Source organism: Poeciliopsis prolifica, unplaced genomic scaffold (assembly GCF_027474105.1).
Source record: "Poeciliopsis prolifica strain line A6 unplaced genomic scaffold, Auburn_PproV2 SCAFFOLD056, whole genome shotgun sequence".
Classification (NCBI taxonomy): domain Eukaryota; kingdom Metazoa; phylum Chordata; class Actinopteri; order Cyprinodontiformes; family Poeciliidae; genus Poeciliopsis; species Poeciliopsis prolifica.
The window spans coordinates 408,288-421,895 of NW_026562431.1; the positions used below are offsets into that span (position 1 = coordinate 408,288).

At 39.7% G+C, this 13,608-nt stretch overlaps 1 protein-coding gene across 1 annotated transcript in view; it reads left to right on the top strand.

The window, feature by feature from the left end:
- Window positions 1-1,173: 1,173 nt before the first annotated feature.
- LOC129379223 (diacylglycerol kinase beta) overlaps window positions 1,174-13,608 on the top strand; it is a 108,877-nt gene continuing 96,442 nt past the window's right edge. The window contains exon 1 of the mRNA XM_055059894.1: window positions 1,174-1,496. The gene's annotated coding sequence lies outside the window, so the exon portion shown is untranslated. The remainder of the gene's footprint in view (window positions 1,497-13,608) is intronic.

A 13,608-nucleotide genomic window follows, 5' to 3' on the forward strand; every position in this document is an offset into this window, starting at 1 on the left:
GTGGTTCTGCAGAAACCGTCATCTAAACACTTTCTATTTTCCCAAGACAGTCTCATGAAGAGGACAGTCAGGGTTGCCCATAATTTGATGTAAGATCCCATTTTTGGCATCACAATCTCCAGAGGTTTCACAGTTGTCCCCAAAACAAAACCAGAACCAGAACAGAACTCATTCACCTCTGGTTCTGGTGAATGAGTTCACCAGAACCAGAGGTTCAGGTGAACACCGAGGTATTTATATTCCTAAGCCACATCCATTTCTTCTGGAAATATGGTTTGATCTTACTCTGTTCTCCTGAAATCTACAGTCATCTCCTTTGTTTTGTTCACATTTAAGATGAGATGATTGTTCCCTCCATGACACAAAGCGCTCTGTACTCAGACTCTTGTCCATCTCTGATACATACAGCAACTGCAGAGTCATCGGAATATTTCTGTAAATGACAGCAGTAAGACTTTTGTTGGAAGTCTGACATCTATGTAGTAGTGAAAAGGAGTGACGAGAGTACAGAGCCCTTTGGAGCTCCTGGGTTGCTGATCACCTAGTTAGACACTCAGTGCCTCAGTCTCACAAACTGTGATCTGTTTGAAGGTGATTGTTGAGGCCTCTGCCTGTGTCTTCTGGAGATTTTAACAAAGCAGATCAGGCTGAATTGTATTAAATGCTGTGGAGAAAACTTGGAAAATTCAGAGTTTCAATAGAAAAAGAAAAAATGATTTCCATGTTGTTGTTATTTTTCAGAATATTTCTGAGATTTTATTTATTTTTTATTTTTTTTTTTGGTGGTGGAAATTTAGTCTTTTTTTTCCCTAAACTAGCCCTGATATGACATCATAAAACTCTAACTCAAAGGAGTGTTTCAGTGTTTTTACATTTGAAACTCTTTGAAATTCTGACTGCAAATAGAAATCAGAAATAATTCCTTGAATGTCTTCCTTATTTATCTCCTCTGTAGGTCTTCATGTTTTTTCTTTTGTTGAAAATAAAACACCTGATATGTTTATTAATCTTCATTTGTTTTTTGTGGATGAGGAGAGATAGATTTAGAGAAGCAAAGAAAAGCTTGTTGATCACTGAGAGAGCGAGAGAGGAAAGAGAGCAAGAGAGGAAACTGCATGTGAGAAAGCAGCAGCACACACACACACACGCACTCACACACCCGGAGCATTAACCATGCTCACGAGAATCTGAAAGAAAGACAGAGAAGTGAAGGAAGAAGGCAGAGGGAGGGGAAAAGGCAGGTTTAATGAATTCAGGCGAGAGGGGAGGGATGGAGCGTCTGCTGAGGATCCAGTGGTCGCTGCTACTGCCGCTGCTGTCGCTGCATGTAGCTGAGCATTTGCAGTGAGGACGTCTCTGTGGCTCGCTGGGAACCAGACACCAGTCCTGCACAGCCACAACTCCACGCCTGAGACACGGGTTAGAGGTCTGCCTGAGCCGGTAGGGCAGAGACCGGGATGGTGGACAGTCTGGACTGGGATCAGCAGAGCCCACAGGTAGGACAGACTCCTTCCCCCTGTCCCTCTCTGTTCCTCTCTCTCTGGTGTGGAGGAGCGTCCTGGTTTCTCTCTTCGTCTGTGTGTGTGTCATCTGATGTTTGTTGCTCTTTCACTCTTATCCGGTTTTGGCTTGCTTTGACGCATGTCACATGTTTGTCTGAATTTCTCCCTCGTGCTTCTTAAACTTACATTTTATGCTTCCTTATTGTGCCGCTTTGTGAAGTCGACGGGTTGCCGCTGAGCCAAGCAGCATTTCAGCACATGATGGGATCAATACGGTGGTCTGATCAGCTGGTGTTTCAGGAAGGCAGCAGACAATCCCTCCCTGGGTCAGGTCACACTTTCCCAGAAAGAAACATCTGGTCAGACATCCTCCAGTGTTGAGAGGAGGCTCATTATTAACAAATGATAATTAAGAATGAGTACAGACCACATGGTCAGTTCACAACTCACTTCTGAACATTTTGCATCCACTTCATGCTAATCCTGACTCTGTCTAGTTGTTTTGACCAAGAGCTGCACAGTCTTACACTCTTTAATCCCAGCCTGCCTGATTCAGAGCGGCGGTTTAGTTGGAGACTAATTTCCTGTCACACACCTAATCACATCTCATAAAGAAATCACCAAATGTCATGGTTGCTCTTTTCCTGGACGGATCCCAGTCAGTGGATGACGAACATGCGGAACTTCACCGCCTGACTCTCCTGTGCGGAAACACGACCTGTGAGCCGGAGAGGGCAGAGCTGAGCAAGACAGTGGATGTGAGCAGGGCGTGTTGGGAGGCTCATTTCACTGCACTCTGAAAATGTGGCTCACATTCTGAGTGTCAGGATGGGACGCATGCGCCGGTGTGCACTGCATGGTGAGAGGACTGGACCGGAGCATGCTGCTGGGCCCCTCTGATGATGAGCCACCAATCAGGACGAGCCTGAAGGAGGAAAAAAAACAAAACATGGCAGTCTGTCTGGATGAATAGTCACTCCACTTTCACAGGATGAAATACGGAAGGAGACCAGAAACTCACTAACTCCTGATCCACTCTCCAAACAGAGATGGTGGCTGTTTGGACCCATGTGTACCGTATTCTGTGTGTAATCAGAACAAAAACTCTCATTTGTTTTTGTTCTCACTGTAATTCAAATGGAACCAACACACTTATCAAATGGGTGCACCCAACCACTATGACAGGGAAACAGAAATGTTTTTGCTGTCATCATTCAAGTGGCCAAGAAAACAAAACAATCTGCTGGGAAGTAAACTTAGTGTTTGTGTAGGGACAAAAAGCCCAAAGCCGAGGAAGGGAAACCCCATTTGGTCATAGCATCCATGGTTAAAGGAGCAGTATTATGTGAAACTGTTTAGAGCTCTACATCATTTTATGATATTATTCTCTCATCAAAAACCTACCTGGAGTTTTGCCTTAATTGTTTCATGCATATTTAAGAAATCCTATAATCTCCCATGACAACCTTTTCAGCTGTGGAAAACACCTGGGTGGACCTAGCCCCTTTCACAGCACAGTTCTTCCTCAGAGCTGCGGCTGCCAAACCTCCACCTCACACACCCCAAATATCCCCCCGCCCAGCTCCTTCAGACTAGCCAGCAGCAATTAGCAAACACCTGGTCGGACTGATGAGCTCATTATAGGAGCTACTTCTCAGAGCAAATAATCTTATTTTAAAATACTTTTGGAAGGTTTGTGTGAGCCTATCCATATCTGACACTGATGTTACACCTGCATTTCCTGTCCGTGGGACAACAAAGGCTATTTATATTCTTATTTTATTTCTATTTTTATTTTCATACTTTAGATTCAGACAGCCAGAAATGCTGAGTAAAATTTATTAAAGGGTTAATAGAGGAGCCTTGTTGTGATGACTTCCTGCAGGTGGAGCTTCAGAAAGAGCAGGAGGTTTTAAAGAGACAGAGGCCCAATTTCAAAGCGTTAAGTTAGGAAGTTAAATGTCTTTTAATTCATATTTGATCTACATAGTTTTGTAACAACTGAGGTTAACATACAATACTGACAGATGTTTTGGAGAAAATCTATCTGATTTTGTTTTTAATCATAAGATGCCAGGTCAGGTGTCAAGGCAAAGGGTTTGGGTTAACATTTGTTTCACATGACAGAGTTAATTAATCATAGTCTTGTTATCACATGAAAGGTTTTCAAAGGATTTAAAGCAAAGTACAATGTTTGGACCCAAAACACAGAGTGAGCCTAGAACGGTACTGAGCCTCTCAGAAGTATTCACACATTTTGAACATGTGTGCCTTTCCAGCACCAAGCTTCAGCGCATTTTATGTGACAGAGAAATATAAAGTAGCACAGCTTTGGGGACATGCGAGAAAAATCTGAATTATTTTAAAAATAAAAATCCCATGGCATGCAGTCAGTACTTTGTAAAAGCATCTGTGATTGCAGAGACAGCTGCACTGAGGTGAATGCAGCACAATGGCTCCACAGTGTGAAGCTTTAGAACAGAAATGTCATGTGATGATCTAATTACATTCATCTCAAAACAAAACTACTGAAATAGTTTGATATCATCTATTTATAATAGTATGTTACAATGTTAACAGATATATAGTATATTATTATTGCTATTATTGTTGCTATTGATACCCTCATTTTAATATACTTTTAGAAGGTGTGTTTTAGCCAATGCATATCTGACGTTGATGTTACACCTGAATTTTCTCTCCGTAGGACAACAAAGGCTATTTATATTCCTATTTGATTTCTATTTTTATTTCAATACCTTAGATTCAGTTACCCTTTTCCAAATCAGCTGCTTCGTGTATTTCTAACAGATTTTTAAATGAGTTTCAGGATCAGATAAAGGCTGAACTTTCTGTTCAGTGTCAAGTGGTAAGATTAAATCTAAAGTAAAAACACACAGAGATGCTGTGATGTGGGATGAGCTGAGTGTTAGGTATTTTCCTCGAACCTACAATAAAATAACCACAGACAACGTATATGAATTAAATATGGTCAGGCTTCTGCAGGAGAAATCCCGATCAACAGCTCCTCCGGGCTGGTCAATAGAGAGTTCTGATCTGCTTTCACGTGAGCTCCCTCTTTATTGTCAAAGAACATCAAACAACAGAGGTCGTAAAACATTTAACACAAACAGACCAACAACTCAGTTCCAGGTGTGATATCTAATTTACAATCTGAGCCCAGTTCAGCTCTAGGTCAAACTGTCACCTAAGACCGGGTAGATAAACACCAGAGAAAACTTTAGGGTCTGAGAACCATAAAGTTTTACTATCTCGCATGAAGACAGTCGTAACCTCCAGGTCAGTTTATACTAAATCACAATAATACTTTAGACTGAATATAAACTAAAGTAACAACAAAATGATAATGTTAAAAATATCTAACATTCCCCCCTTTTTATCATTTTACTATGTGTATAAACTGCTATGCAGAAGCCAAATATAGAAAATAAAATAAAAGAAAATAATAAAAAACTAATCTAAACACAGAGAATACATAATTAATAAAAGTTATAATGAAATACATAAAAAACAAAAGAATAAACAGTAAAAAAATCAAATGCAGTTTTCTCATCCTAAACATCACTTGTTCCCACATTTTCGGTGTAGGAGTCATTCAGCAAATGAATTCATCTGTTTATTGATTACAGAAATTCATCATTGTTCAGAAAATCGTCAGAAACTTGGAACAAGTCATCTTCAGTTGTTTCATAAGATGCCTTTGTCAGCTGATATTTAATAACAGTCGTGTTAATTGTTTTAAATATCATATTTCGTAGACAAGGAATAATACAACTGTTTTAAATCTTCCAGCACGTTGGGCCAATGATTTTGCAGACCCCTCCCTGAGGGGCAGTGAGACAGTCCAGGACAACACGGTTTTGCATAACCATGTTTCTCAGTTCAGTCAGTTCTTTCATGGTGCCATTGGCCAGCTGGTATGTGATGTTGATCAGTCGTAATAATCCGTACCTGTTTATCTCAACATGGTCTCGAATCTCTCCTAGACCAACCCACGGAAAAAGACCTTGCATAAATTTTTTTCTCCGCCGTTCCAAATCCTGAATTCCCATGGAACTCCAGTATGTGTTCTTAGGCCTCCCCATCTTTTGACCTCTGGCATAGCTGTTCGCTTGGAGCGGGTGTGTAGATCATTTTGTGCTTTCCAGTCTGCTAATATCTGAGAGCCATAATCTCCTGGCACTATGGCGCTGCACAGTGTTGTCATCTGTCTCCTCTTAGTCTTATGCGTGATGTTGAAACTCCTCTCCTGAAGCAGGTTGACAATCTGGGTTTCCTTCCAGACTTTGCAGTGTGGAGTCGCCCTTTGACCCCTGCAGGCTGTGCAGTCGATGAAATCCTGTGTCGGTTCGCAGTAGGTGTAAACTCTGTTACACAAGTGCCAGGGCAACGTCCCTAGAACAACATGTCCATTATTATACACACAGATCCTCAGAGATCCTGGTTTGGCTCCTGCCAACGAATGATCTCTGGTATTTTCCATACAGTTTGTTGAGATGACGAAAAGGAAGTAACATCGTCTGCCAGTGAACAAGTTAAAAATTGAAACAGTCCTTGCACTGCCTCTCCCATCCGGAGGTCAGCTGAATAGTCCTTCTCACGTGGTCTGTCTCCCCTTGGTGGTGGAATATGCCGCGGTCTAGTGCTTAGAACATAGACACATGTTTGTCGTCAGCAATGTTACCTGGTCGGAGACCTGAGTTGTGTATGAAAACCGGCAGTTGCGCACACACGTAGCAGTTCACAGCATGTCCCTCATAGGCAGTTCTGTTCATCAGTTTTCAGCCAAAGATTGGTACTGTAGTCATGTGGGTGGAACTCAGGCTCGCTTCCTTCACCAAACATCAAACATACAACAGTCACAGCGCAGCAGAAAATCCATCTGTCATATGGAGTCCCCATTGTTGCTTGACGTACAGAGATGTCAGAACCCCCAAACTAAAGGAGTGAGAATCTTAGCGTTTCTTCACCGGGTTTGAGACGAACTACAACTATAATGTAGCTCCCCTTTGTAGCCCGGAAGCTCTCAAAAGAGCTCTCCTTCCTCTCTACTCCAACTTTAGGGGTTTAACACTCTCTGCAGCTTACAGTGACTGAGATGTATCCAGCTGGGTCTTTCAGCAATCTTTACAGCTGTTGGTGTGGTCATCAGCACTTGAACGGTCCTTCCCACTGTGGACTCGCCCAGTTTCTTTCGTTTTGATGACTTTTATGTAGACCCAGTCACCTGGCTCGATCGGAGCGGCCTCCTGTGCAGGAAGAGAATCAAAAGGCAGTAAATTTGCACTGGACACCTCCTTCAGTTTAAGGGTCCTGATTATATAATCTGCTAATGTCTGTTCTTCATCAGCTTTTTGTAAATCTGGAGCAAACAGAGGCAATCTGTAAGCTCTCCCATGAATTATTTCGAAAGGTGTTAGACCATCAGCTGTCGGGTGATCCTCATATAGAGTTTCACCTAATCTAACCATTCTGGCCAGCCGGCTAGTGTCTGCCGTGCATTTTCTTAATCTGCTTTTCACAGTACTATTCGTTCTATAAACAGTTTTGCGCGATGCCATGTGTTGGGATAATAGTTTTACAAATAGCCTTAGCTACTGTCAAAGCATCTGCATGCTTTGCTAGAACTATTTCAACCCATTTAGGAAGCATCAATCATCACTAGACAATATTTATATGGCCCACTTTGTGAAAGTTCAATAAAAATCCATATGCATGGTTTGACATGGATAAGATGGTTTTGGGAACCTGCCTCGTTTGGGCCTTATGTTTCCCTGAGACTTATGTCTAGCACATATTAGACATGCCCTACAAAAATTTTTTGAATAGGAATTTAAAACCATAAAGCCATATGTTATTCCTACCATCCCCCCTGTTGAGACATGAGATTCACCATGGCTCAATATTGCTGCTGCGTTAAATAAAGATTTAGGAAGGACTGGTTTATCATTAACCTCAAAAATTTTCTCATCTTTAATTTTCGCACCCTTAGTTATCCACATCCTTTTTTCAACTTGCGGTGCGTTGTCCTGCATGTCTTTTAACACTGCTTTGTCTATCATGTGTTGTTCTTCTTCAGTCTGCGCTGAGAAAGTTCCTTTCCCATGTTTCCCTGCTGCAGCTTCTTTTGCAATTTTATCAGCTAGTCTGTTCCCATTTGAAACTTCATCTTGTCCTTTTGTGTGAGCTGCACATTTACATACCGCTAGTTTAATGGGGAGTTGTATTGCTTGCAAAAGATTTTTAAGCAAGATGCATGTGTTACTGGTTTCCCAGTAGATGTTGTCATTCCTCTACGCTCCCATTGTTTAGCAAAATAAAACAGTGTAGAGAAAACATACTGGCTATCTGTGAACACTGTCAAGTGCTTATCCTCAGCCAATTCACATGCCCTTGTCAAAGCAATCAATTCAGCTGCTTGTGCAGAATAGCGCTGGAAATTCTTTCTGCTGCTATTATTTCATTTGGTAAAGCAACAACAGAATAACCTGTCTGGTTTTTACCAATAGGGTCCTTTGAACATGACCCATCAACAAACCAGACTTCTCCCGTTGCTAATGGGGTGTCCTGTAGATCTGGCCTAGGAAGCTGCAAGTGCTCTGTAGCTTCTAGGCAGCTATGTGGTGTTCCATCACAAGGTAATGGAAGCAACGTAGCTGGATTCAAAATTGTACAACGTTTTATCACAATATGTGGTTGTGATAAAAGTATTGCCGTGTACGAAAGGTGTCGTGCTGGTGAGAGCAAATTCATTTTGCTCTGCAAAAGTAGAACATCTACAGCGTGTGGAACCAGCTCCATTTTATGAAATAAAACTATGTCAGCCGACATGCTTACTGCTAATGCTGATACACATATTGCTTGTACACAGTCTGGTAAAGACTGTGCTACTGGATCTAACCTTTTTGAATAGAAAGCTAACGGTTTTAGCTTATCACCATGATTTTGTAGTAACAGAGGTCATAAATCCATTCCTGCAGTCTACAGTTTGAACAAAGGTTTTTTTATAATTTGGAAGAATCAAAGTTGTTGCCTGCATCAGTGCTTGTTTTAATTCAGTAAAACGTTTTTCAGCTTCTGGATTCCAAGTTATTTTATCAGTCATGGCCATTGGGGTGCCATGAATCAAATCCTGTAAAACCTGAGTTTTTTTTTTTTTTTCAGCATAATGTGGAATCCAGGCTCTGCAATAATTGCAAAGTCCGAGAAATGACATCATTTGCTTTTTAGTTTCTGGTTTAGGTGCTTCAGAAATTGTCTCTTTCCTTGCTTTTTGTATCTGCTTTCCCTCAGCAGAAAGTGTATGTCCCAAATAATTTACTTCTTCTCTCACCCACTGCAGCTTATCTTTATAGTATTTACTAAAGTATTTTATTAGGCGATATTCTTTGTTGACTTAATAATTCCTGTATGTTAACAGGTCAATAAGCAACACAGGCTCACTTTATAGTTTAAAGAACATCATAATTAGTTTCTTTTCAGTTGTGAAATGTTTAAAACTTCACTTATCTTTTTTATTACACCTAAAGCATTTGCTTTCCCAAACACAGAAACAAAAAAACATTAAGAGCTGTAATGTCTTTTGGAGAATCCAATAAATGAACTTTGTGGCCAGTTTGCATCTTAACTCCTTAAGAGGGGCCTTTGTTTCAAAGAAAAGTCATTAAGGTTTCTCAACAGATCCACTCCCTGAATTTAGAAACTAAAGCTGCATCAAAACCTGCCTTATGTGAGAATAAGCAACATCACTACAACATCCTATAACCTTTGGTTTCGAACAAAACTATAAGATTGAAAAACAAGTTCTATTCCTTACGGAAAAAGGTTATTTAAATCCTTTGCAGTTTTAGTTTTCACAATTTACATTTAAGGTTATTCCATTAGTCTGAGTAATCTCTATTGTCAGACCACAAGACAAATCCACACCTCCACCTCATGAACTTTCCTTCACCTCTTGGAGGGGTGATTTTATGGCAGGAAAGAGAGCTAATAAGGATTTCTGGAGAAACTCCTAATTGTTCTGTTTTCCTACAGTCAAGGATGAAAACCTTACACATGTGGAGACTCATCTGTTGCTCCATTAGGTTGTACCATAGAATATGTTTTTATTTCACCTAATTTTAAGATTTGGGAGTCTTCTATTGCTTATTTCTAAATTTGTTATTCTCCTTAACATAGACTAGTGTTGTGATGAGGTTTCATATGGTGGTCAATTGGATCTAGTGGGGGTAGAAGTTGCAGAGCTGCTGCTGTAAACAGGATTGCAACTCCTCCCTGCAGCTTCATTATGCTCTAGTCTAAATAAACATACTTGTTGCTTTTTCTGTTTTGTTCTGATTATTTCTTATGTTTATTTTCTTATTTTATTTGCAACCCTCTCTTCTTTCCATTGTTGCTTTTAATCATCTCTTTTATTTAAGTTTAGTACCGATTCTCTACAAGGTGTCCCACATGCACCATAGTCAAACAAGAGAGTCATCTTTTTCCCATTAACCAATAGGTTAATTTCAGGCTTAATGTTATCTAGTGATAGGAAATCTGGTAAGTTTCCTTTGTTTGATCAATTTCCATTTCATTCTTTTCATCTAATTTGGGACGCGAAGTCTCATTATATGACTCTGGTGCACTTGTTTACTCATATTCTAACATCTTCAGATCATGCAACGCATTTTTTATTATTTTATTTTTAGATCATCCTTTTATTTTATTTCATTTATTTACTGAACCATTTATTTTATTCAGATCCTTGTTATTTATTTGCCAATACTCTATATCTTCCTAACCTTCTTTTCCTCACTTTTTGGACTTCCTTTTGTTTTATTTATTTATTTAAAAGTTTTCAATCACACTCTTTTACGCCAGCATGAACACAAACAGAAACACAGAACACAAAACGATTAGTCAGATATGTAGTAGTCAAAATTTTTATCAGTCATCGATTATCAGTCAGTCCTCATCTTTTTGCTTTTCTCAAATTGTTTAGCAAATTATACTTAATTTTATTAAATTTTACTGAAGCTTCAGAAACTTTCCAATATTTTTGGTTAACATTTTTCATGTTTTAATTTATTTATTTTCTTCCTTAAACAGTGTTCTTCAGGATCCTGTTTTAAATAATGTGCACATTTAAAAAGAGATATCTCAAACTTATGTTAGGCTCTAACAACAACCAATATTTTCCTGATGTCTGGTACCACTTTTCGAACTAGCGCTTGTTTCCAATTTGCACACCACATTTTTCTATTGTTTTACTTTCAACACGCCATCTATACCGTATTTCTTCTTTTTAGTCAAGTTCTTGGTTGATTCCTGCTCTTTCTCGGTTTGTATTCCGGCAATCTGCTGCTGGCAGAAGGAGGTGACCTAAAACGCTGGCCCAGCGAGGAAGTTACCCCCCGGGACTTTTCAAAACAGGTCTGCAGAACCTGACTACCGGTAGATTTCAGCGCGTCATACTCCTTCCGTCAGCGGCGTGTGTGTAAGGAATCCCGGACGAGCCTCCAATTTTTTTTATTGATCAATTTTTTAGCTTCCCATCTATTTTATATTTCTTTTTCCATTTTTTTTTTTTTTTATTTTTATTTATGTATACCATGCTACCAGGAAATCTGGACAGCATGTATTTCTCATCCCCATCGGGGCCCTCAACGAGTGAGGAATTACACGAATTTGCATTTTCCATTATACAAATCACTTGCAGTTTTGGCTTCAAATTTTTATTCATTTAAAATTTAGTCCAGTTTTGTTAACTCCTAGGGAGTTCTATGAACTGGAGATCTTTTCAGTAGGCCAGCAATTAAAAATACCTTGTTGTGGTATTCTCCACTTCAACTCTTTCGAGTGGGAGAATCTTGCCTCTGCATCCACAAGAGGTTTGCTGCTTACCCCCTACTGTTTTATATGAGGTAAAATACAGAGCCGTATTTAAACCTCCACACAGTCTTTCACGCATACGCACACATCAACAAAGCAGCACACAAACCAGCAATGACATATAGTAATAACAAGACTGAGATTTTTAGCCAAAATACCATTTGACAAGGAACCACTCACACCTCAGAGTTTTAGTTAAAAACATCGTTTAACAAGGGCACTCACACCTCAGAGTTTTAGTTAAAAACATCGTTTAACAAGGGCACTCACACCTCAGAGTTTTAGTTAAAAACATCGTTTAACAAGGGCACTCACACCTCAGAGTTTTAGTCAAAACGCCATTTGACAAGGATTCTCAAACCTCAGAGTTTTAGTCAAAACGCCATTTGACAAGGATTCTCAAACCTCAGAGTTTTAGTCAAAACGCCATTTGACAAGGATTCTCAAACCTCAGAGCTTTAGTCAAAACGCCATTTGACAAGGATTCTCACACCTCAGAGCTTTAGTCAAAACGCCATTTGACAAGGATTCTCACACCTCAGAGTTTTAGTCAAAACGCCATTTGACAAGGATTCTCAAACCTCAGAGCTTTAGTCAAAACGCCATTTGACAAGGATTCTCACACCTCAGAGTTTTAGTCAAAACGCCATTTGACAAGGATTCTCAAACCTCAGAGCTTTAGTCAAAACGCCATTTGACAAGGATTCTCACACCTCAGAGTTTTAGTCAAAACGCCATTTGACAAGGATTCTCAAACCTCAGAGCTTTAGTCAAAACGCCATTTGACAAGGATTCTCAAACCTCAGAGCTTTAGTCAAAACGCCATTTGACAAGGATTCTCACACCTTAAAAAAAAAATAATAATAATAATAATAAATAACCATTTAATTCACCTACGTTTTCGTAGTTCTCAAGTTGTCCAGTCGGATCTCGTCACTCCGCCGTTGACAGACAAAGTCGGACATGTGTCGCTGGCCCAGCGAAGAATTCACTTCCTGGGTCTTTCTTTCCAGGTCTCCAAATGACTCTGGCCGTGCACGGATTCAGCGCGTCTTCCTCTGCCTGACAGCGGGGGTTGAGAGATCCCGGGTTTCGGCACCAATAAATGTTAGGTATTTTCCTCGAACCTACAATAAAATAACCACAGACAACGTATATGAATTAAATATGGTCAGGCTTCTGCAGAAGGAGAAATCCCGATCAACAGCTCCTCCGGGCTGGTCAAAAGAGAGTTCTGATCTGCTTTCACGTGAGCTCCCTCTTTATTGTCAAAGCATCAAACAACAGAGGTCGTAAAACATTTAACACAAACAGACCAACAACTCAGTTCCAGGTGTGATATCTAATTTACAATCTGAGCCCAGTTCAGCTCTAGGTCAAACTGTCACCTAAGACCGGGTAGATAAACACCAGAGAAAACTTTAGGGTCTGAGAACCATAAAGTTTTACTATCTCGCATGAAGACAGTCGTAACCTCCAGGTCAGTTTATACTAAATCACAATAATACTTTAGACTGAATATAAACTAAAGTAACAACAAAATGATAATGTTAAAAAATATCTAACACTGAGGTGCTCAGAATACACAAAAATGGAATTTATGGATTTTCTTCCATTCACTGCCTGCATGTTGGATCTGTTTTACACAACTGGTCCTCCTGCATGTGTCGCCATTACAGTGGGATTTGGAAAACTTCATGTCTGCACAGCAGATTAATAAAATTGTTGGCTCATGAAAAAATATTTCATTGTATCTGCATTACCTTCGTGATTCTATTTTTCTGACTGTACGAACATTGATCATTGCATTACTGCCGTCAGAGAACATTGACGTTGATCATGCATTCAGTCCACAGAATATTTCTATAATTTTAGCAGAAAGTTTTTAATCCATACTTTCTATGATCTAGCAACTCTTATTTGTCTTACTTCCTTCAGTAGATTGATTATTTTTTTGTCCAGCTGAACAAAATGAAACAAAAATCCAAACAGCTGTCATCTTGTTGAGTGGTGCCACTTCCCTTATAAATGAGGTCAAATTATTATTTATTGCAATATTAAATATATATGTCTACAGTGAAAAAATGGCATGCCTCCTGTCCAGAGAATTTGATGAACTCTCTCTGGATACACTGGGGGTGTTTTTATAGTAACAAATTGCTGGATGGCTAAGCTAGTCAAAAGGATGCTAGCGACTGGCATGATCAACACA